This window comes from Oncorhynchus masou, chromosome 13 (genome assembly GCF_036934945.1).
Source record: "Oncorhynchus masou masou isolate Uvic2021 chromosome 13, UVic_Omas_1.1, whole genome shotgun sequence".
Classification (NCBI taxonomy): Eukaryota; Metazoa; Chordata; class Actinopteri; order Salmoniformes; family Salmonidae; genus Oncorhynchus; species Oncorhynchus masou.
This window is the reverse complement of record NC_088224.1, coordinates 91,640,313-91,648,120: the sequence shown is the minus strand read 5'-3', so window position 1 is coordinate 91,648,120 and position 7,808 is coordinate 91,640,313. Positions and strand designations below refer to the sequence as shown.

The 7,808-nt window shown below is 47.6% G+C and overlaps 1 pseudogene; it reads right to left on the bottom strand.

Moving 5' to 3' along the window:
- Window positions 1-1,545: 1,545 nt before the first annotated feature.
- Window positions 1,546-7,808, bottom strand: part of LOC135553481 (ubiquitin carboxyl-terminal hydrolase 32-like) — a 102,495-nt pseudogene continuing 96,232 nt past the window's right edge.

Sequence of the window (7,808 nt, the reverse complement as noted above, 5' to 3'; positions counted from 1 at the left end):
ATCCCAAATGGCACCCTATTCCCTATGGGCCCAGGTCACAAGTAGTGCACTAGGTAATAGGGTGCCATTTGGGACGTACCCTATTCATTTACAGTATCAGACAAGCTCCCTACAACAAACAGTGGAGAAGACAACAACCTTTAAATGAACCAAATTGTGCATTAAAAAAATACAATAAATATACATCTCTATAAAATAAGTATTTGGAGAAAGAGAAAACAAAACAAAAATTATATATATATATATAATAATCTTTGAAACATCCTCTATGGCACCTGTCCAGAACATAACTCAAGCTTGTGAGTTAAAACGACTTACAATGAACACCCCCTAAACTCATTCAATTGTTATGGGTACATTGATCAGCAATTGCACATTTTTGTTTTGGCAGTTGCTTGATAATTTTTTTGGAAGTACGTGCTCACACGTGTGTGTGTGTGTGTGTGTGTGTGTGTGTGTGGACATCAAAAGAGGAAGTGTGTGAGGTTAATTTTTACTGTTCCAATTGGCCAATGAAATGCAAGCGACAGTAGAGTTGTTTTTGTACTGAAACAGTATCGCTACTGAAGAAGGAACATAAGAACCCTTACCGATAAAAACAACACAGTCATCTTTATCCTGCCGTTACTGTATAGAGCTATAGAGCCAGACATTATGTAGGTGCGTGAACACATTTTGATGGCTGCAGGGAAGGAAATCGCACAACAGGAAAGCAATCTCAGTTTATGTGATGGCAATCCAACACACATAAAACGGGGGAGGGGAGGGGGGCTTAATGTTGTTCCCTCGCCAACCTTGTCTCTAGCTTTCAAAACAACAAAGGGGGTATCCACCGATATTCGAAAACAAGTGGTTCAGTTTGTGATGACCATTTTGAGCTTCTTGGCGACCAGTGACTGGCTGAAGATGAAGCGCTGTGTAATTTCCTTTCCATACGAGTACGGCTGAGTGGGTCGGTTCAGAGGGGTAGGTGGGTCGGTTCAGAGTCACAGGCAGAGTGTTGAGGGGTAGGTGGGTCGGTTCAGAGTCACAGACAGAGTGTTGAGGGGTAGGTGGGTCGGTTCAGAGGGGTAGGTGGGTCGGTTCAGAGTCACAGGCAGAGTGTTGAGGGGTAGGTGGGTCGGTTCAGAGGGGTAGGTGGGTCGGTTCAGAGTCACAGGCAGAGTGTTGAGGGGTAGGTGGGTCGGTTCAGAGTCACAGGCAGAGTGTTGAGGGGTAGGTGGGTCGGTTCAGAGTCACAGGCAGAGTGTTGAGGGGTAGGTGGGTCGGTTCAGAGTCACAGGCAGAGTGTTGAGGGGTAGGTGGGTCGGTTCAGAGTCACAGGCAGAGTGTTGAGGGGTAGGTGGGTCGGTTCAGAGTCACAGGCAGAGTGTTGAGGGGTAGGTGGGTCGGTTCAGAGGGGTAGGTGGGTGAGAGAGTGGAGGTGAGGTGGGATACAACATGGGTTCAGAGTCCAGGCAGAGTGTTGAGGGGTAGGTGGGTCGGTTCAGAGGGGGTAGGTGGGTGGGGTTCAGAGGGGTAGATACAACATGGGTGTTATCCTGATCACTGCAGGACACAGTACTTCTTGTAGTCAGACTCAAAGTCCAGTCCATGCTAGTGGTGTCGGCCATCTTCTTGCCGTCAGTCTTTGGCAGGAACTGAGTGTTGAGTAGTGGTCCACTCCCTTCTGCTCATAGAACAGTATGTAGGCAGAGTCCGTGTCCATCTCCTCTGAGTGCACTTCCTAGGGAGGATACAGCCAACAAGTACGCACTTGAAAAGAGATAGTCTAGTCTTTAAAGTGACTAATTGGTTTGCTAGATTATACTGACTATCAGTAGAGGATGAGTGTGTGTGTGTGTGTGTGTGTGTGTGTGTGTGTGTGTGTGTGTTCTTACCTTACAGCTGCTGTCGTTGTAACAGTACCATTTGTTGTTGGGGTTTTTGGCATAGGTCACATAATGTCCTCCTCCCATGATACCTGAATGGCACTGAGGAGAGAGAGAGAGAACCACCTATTACCTCCCATGATACCTGAATGGCACTGTGGAGAGAGAGAGAGAGAGAACCACCTAACCACCACTTTAATAACACAATATGGGCCATGTGCAAAAGTAGTATATGATATAGGGAATAGGGTGCCAGCCCAGGTCAAAGGGGTAGTGTACAGAGTATATAGGGAATAGGGTGCCAGCCCTGGTCAAACAGTAGTGTACTATATAGGGAATAGAGTGCAAATTGAGGGGTACAGATGCTTTCAGAATCACAGGCAACCTTTGAGGGGAGCCATTCAGAGACAGGCAAAATATCTAACTATATTTAACTATACATATATTAAACAAACTATAAGGGGTAATATATATCATGAGTCACAAGAACTAATTCCAAACTTCCAGTCACAGGCAGAGGTATAGGTTGGGAGGCTAAGTCCAGGCAGAGTGTTGAGGGGTAGGTTTGGAAGTACTCACTGAAATTGCATATAAGTTGTAGATGTTCTCCAGGCTGTTGTCTCTTTGGTGCAGTCTTTGGGTGGTGGTGGGTGTCTCCAGGTTGAGGGGTGCTGGGCGCCGTACTGGCCTCCGTGCATTGTAGCCCACCGCTGTCCCCGTTCATCACGTGACGTCACTGAGGCTGCTAAACGCGTCTGTGGTGGACATCTGTGGTGTGTGCTCCTCACTCCCACGAGCCCACCCTGTTGTGTCCGCCTAGGTCAGGGGATGTCTTCCCTCCCTGGGCTGAGGTGTCGGAGAACCACCTAACCCCCTCCCTGGTACCAGTCCCTTCCAGGTTCTCCTTGCTGTTGGAGGAGGCGGTGGCGGCTGGCCAGCTAGGGGGAGCCTGAGGCGGGTCTGTCTGTGGCCTGTGCTCCCAGGACCCTCCTCCTGTCTTGGGGCTGCTGCAGGGGCTGCTGGTACAACTGATGGAAGAGGGAGGGGCTGACTTCCTGCCTGAAGCTGGAGAGGCTGTGGAGACAGAGAGAGACAGAGACAGAGATGTAGAGAGACATCTGAGAGACACACAGAGAGACAGAGAGAAAAGAGATAGTCTACACTAAGAAAGACACAGAGGATGAGTGTGAGAGACACAGAGAGAGTCAGAGAGACACAGAGAGAGAGACCACACAGCCAGAGTAAGAGAGAGAGAGACACAGAGAGAGACAGAGAGAGACACAGAGAGAGACATAGAGAGAGACAGAGAGAGAGAGACACACAGAGAAAGACACAGAGTTTTGAGAAGACACAGAGAGACAGGCTGTTGTCTCTTTGGTGCAGAGAGACACAGAGTTCATCACGAGACAGAGGCTGCTAAACGCGTCTGTGGTGGACAGAGACTCCCACGAGCCCACCCTCCGTGTCCACCTGCGGTCTTCCCTCCCTGGGCTCGGTGAGAGCCCCCTCCCTGGTACTACCTTCCAGGTTCTCCTTGCTGTTGGAGAGGCGGTGGAGAAAGACACAGGGGCTGCTGGTACAACTGATGGAAGAGGGAGGGGCTGACTTCCTGCCACTGGAGAGGCTGTGGAGACAGAGAGAGACAGAGACAGAGAGAGAGACAGAGAGACACACAGAGAGAGAGACACACAGAGAGACACAGAGAGAGACAGAGAGAGACACAGAGAGAGACACAGAGAGAGAGAGAGAGAGAGAGAGACACAGAGAGAGACAGAGAGAGACACAGAGACAGAGAGAGAGACAGAGAGAGAGAGAGAGAGAGAGACAGAGAGAAAGAGAGCAGAGGTCACGATCAGATGAGCTCCTGCATTTTTCAGCATTTTCTTTAAAAAAGATAGATTTGGAGTTAGATAAACTTGGATTTTTTGTCAGGAACACATACTGGATTCTACCCTCTACAACATAACCCCACTTCAAATCAAAACTTAAAACCTACAACCTGATTTTGGATGGAATTACGGAATCACCTGGAAGGTTCACAACTACCAAGATTTATTTCTCTATACAGCAAATTCTCTGGAAAACAACAGAAACCTGAAAACCCATCCAACCTGGAACTGAGTGAGTAATGCTTAGACTGAAACTATATATTTAAAAGCCAAAAGCCAAGAAGAAAAATACACAACATTACTTTATAAGGACTGAATTCTAACATAATTCTGCCAAGCTCGATACAGCTTCAACTAGCACTGACGTGTCAAGTGAGAGGTGTCAAAGCCCATTAGCCCAACAATGGCAGGAGAGTCACACAGTCTACCCCAACCAAATGGAGAGGCCTTAGAGGCTCCCTCCCGCTGTTCAGAGGTAATTAAAATACAGTACCCTCTGCATGTAAAGAATGATAAGTCAAGAAAAGATTACAAAATGAAGCTCCTTATGGAAAATCAAGAGACACTTTTTGCTGACTATTACAAAAATGGGAACATCAGCAACCTTATCTTCCACACAAACCATCCCCTGGCATGGCACAGTGCTATATTAGCACACTACCCCTTTGTTAAGAGAGGGGGGGTTAACGAGGGGTGGAAACTCAGAATACTTGATAACGAGGATTCAGGTCAAGTCAGGTAATATAAATATCTATAAGTCCGGAACAGTAATGGTACAGGGTAACCCCAAACAGTTTCAGCTGGACTTTCACCTAATCAAAGAATTAGCCCAGCAGGAGAAGCTCTCCCTTGATAAAGATACCCCCACACCGAGTGGGTCAGACCAGACCTCTTCACTATGTAACCCCACAGACGAGCAACCCCCAGCGGAGAGTCAACCTCCCAGCACAGATTACCACTCCCTCATTGAAATGAAAGACAAATTCACCCAGCTGGAGATAAGGCAGGTGGAGCTGGAACAGCAGGTGATCACACTTCAGTCAGCACAGACCCAGACAACAGCCCAGCACAACAACAGCCCCTTAACCAGACCCGGAGAGCTGGAGGTGGACAGAGACATATCTGCACTCTGGACAGTGGTGAGACAAATACAACAGGAGAAAGAGGAGCAGAACAGAGCACTAGAAGAGAGTATCAGACTGCTGGTGGAGGAGAGGTTGAGAGGGATGGAGGAGAAGGTGAGGGGGATGGAGGAGAGGTTGAGGGGGATGGAGGAGAGGTTGAGGGGGATGGCGTGTGACAGAGAACAACCCACTAGAGAGGTGGCCACCCCCACAGAGAAGCCAGCAGAACAGCCCACCTCAAAATCACCCAGCAGAACAAAAGACCCTCTCGACATCACAGCAGAACAGACAAATGAAGAACCCCAAGCCCAGTGGCTCTCACCCCCTCTGAGCACCCCCCTGAGTCAGCCACCCTGATAGCCCTTCTGACAACCCCCACACCCACTGAGGACAAACACAAGAAACAGATTGTACTACTTATGGACTCAAATGGGAAATATATAGAAGAAAAAAAAACTTTTTCCCAAACACAGTGTGTCTAAAACTCTGGTGTCCAAACACCCAGCAGCGCCCAGACCTTCTGTCTGAGGCCAAACTAGGCTCACCCAGCCAATAATAATACACACAGGCACAAACGACCTGAGGGCCCAGCAGGAAAGGGTGGCCACAGCACTGAAGGGAGTGATTGAAAAGGCTTCTTCTACTTTCCCCAACGCACAAGTGGTTATCTCCACCCTGCTACCACGAAAAGACTTCCACCCTGCCACAATACAGCGGGTAAACGCAAGTATTTCCCGTGACTGTGCCTCAAAACCAAACATTTTCCTGGCCCACCACTCCACCCTGGACTTGAACAGCCTCTATGACCAGGTCCACCTCTACAAGGCAGCAGTGCCCACCTTTGCCCGAACTCTAAAGGACATCGCTCTCAAACGTATCCCCAACACTTCACACAGGAGCAACAGATCACACCCCACCCAGACCAGCGAGACACCCTCCCAGACCTGCAGGACCCCCCTGGACCTACACATAGAGGACCCACGCCAAGAGGAATTACATCCAGACCACCGCACACCCAGACAGATCCACACCCCCACCCCAACCAATCAACACCCCCACGTCAATCATGCCCACACCCCATTTGGGCCCCCTCAGATCAGACCTATGCCACTCCTGCCCACCCCATGCACCCCACCCCCGCAAAGAGGGCCTCAACATGGAAGCCACACATACGCCCAGGTAGTGAGCAGGCAAACAGTCCCAACCCCCACTCTCACACTCGCCCAAGCCAATGGCATGTACCAGATGCTCAGCAGGCTCTGCTCACACTTACTGGCCTGAGGCCAAACCATGACCAACAACATTGGACACTTTATGGAACAAAAAGCCTTTACTATTTCATCCTGGAATATCCAAGGCCTGAGGTCATCTGCCTTTGGCCTGAAGAGCAGAAACCCGGACTTCACCAAAGAAATCGGTAATACAGACATTGTCATCCTGCAAGAAACCTGGTATAGAGGAGACAGACCCACTGGATGCCCTCTAGGTTACAGAGAGCTGGTAGTCCCATCCACCAAACTACCAGGTGTGAAACAGGGAAGGGACTCAGGGGGTATGCTAATTTGGTATAGAGCAGACCTAACTCACTCCATTAAATTAATCAAAACAGGAACATTCTACATTTGGCTAGAAATTCAAAAGGAAATTATCCTAACAGAGAAAAATGTCCTCCTGTGTGCTACCTATATCCCCCAACTAGAATCCCCATATTTTAATGAAAACAGCTTCTCCATCCTGGAGGGGAAATCAATCATTTCCAGACCCAGGGACATGTACTAGTCTGTGGTGACCTAAATGCCAGACCCAGACAAGAACCTGACACCCTCAGCACACAGGGGGACAAACACCTGCCTGGAGGTGACAGTATTCCCTCCACATATGCCCCCTAGGCACAACTATGGCAACATAACCAACAAAAACGGGTCACAACTCCTGCAGCTCTGTCGCACGCTGGGTATGTACATAGTCAATGGTAGGCTTCGAGGGGACTCCTATGGTAGGTGCACCTATAGCTCATCTCTTGGCAGTAGTACTGTAGACTACTTTATCACTGACCTCAACCCAGAGTCTCTCAGAGCGTTCACAGTCAGCCCACTGACACCCCTATCAGACCACAGCAAAATCACAGTCTACCTAAACAGAGCAATACTCAATCATGAGGCATCAAAGCCAAAGGAACTGAGTAACATTAAGAAATGCTATAGATGGAAGGAATGCAGTTTGGAAACCTACCAAAAAACAATTAGGCAACAACAAATTCAATCCCTTTTAGACAATTTCCTGGGTAAAACGTTCCACTGTAATAGTGAAGGTGTAAACTTGGCAATAGAAAATCTTAACAGTATATTTGACCTCTCAGCTTCCCTATCAAATCTAAAAATCTCAAATAGAAAACCAAAGAAAATTAACAACAATGACAAATGGTTTGATGAAGAATGCAAAATTCTAAGAAAGAAATTGAGAAACCTGTCCAACCAAAAACATAGAGACCCGGAAAACCTGAGTCTACGCCTTCACTATGGTGAATCACTAAAACAATACAGAAATACACTACGGAAAAAGGAATAGCATGTCAGAAATCAGCTCAATGTAATTGAAGAATCCATAGACTCTAACCACTTCTGGGAAAATTGGAAAACACTAAACAAACAACAACACAAAGAATTATCTATCCAAAATGGAGATGTATGGATAAACCACATCTCCAATCTTTTTGGCTCTATAACAAAGAACAAACAGCAAAAACATATACATGATCAAATACAAAATCTTAGAATCAACTATTAAAGACTACCAGAACCCACTGGATTCTCCAATTACATTGAATGAGTTACAGGACAAAATAAAAATCCTCAAACCCAAAAAGGCCTGTGGTGTTGATGGTATCCTCAATGAAATGATCAAATATACAGACAATAAATTCC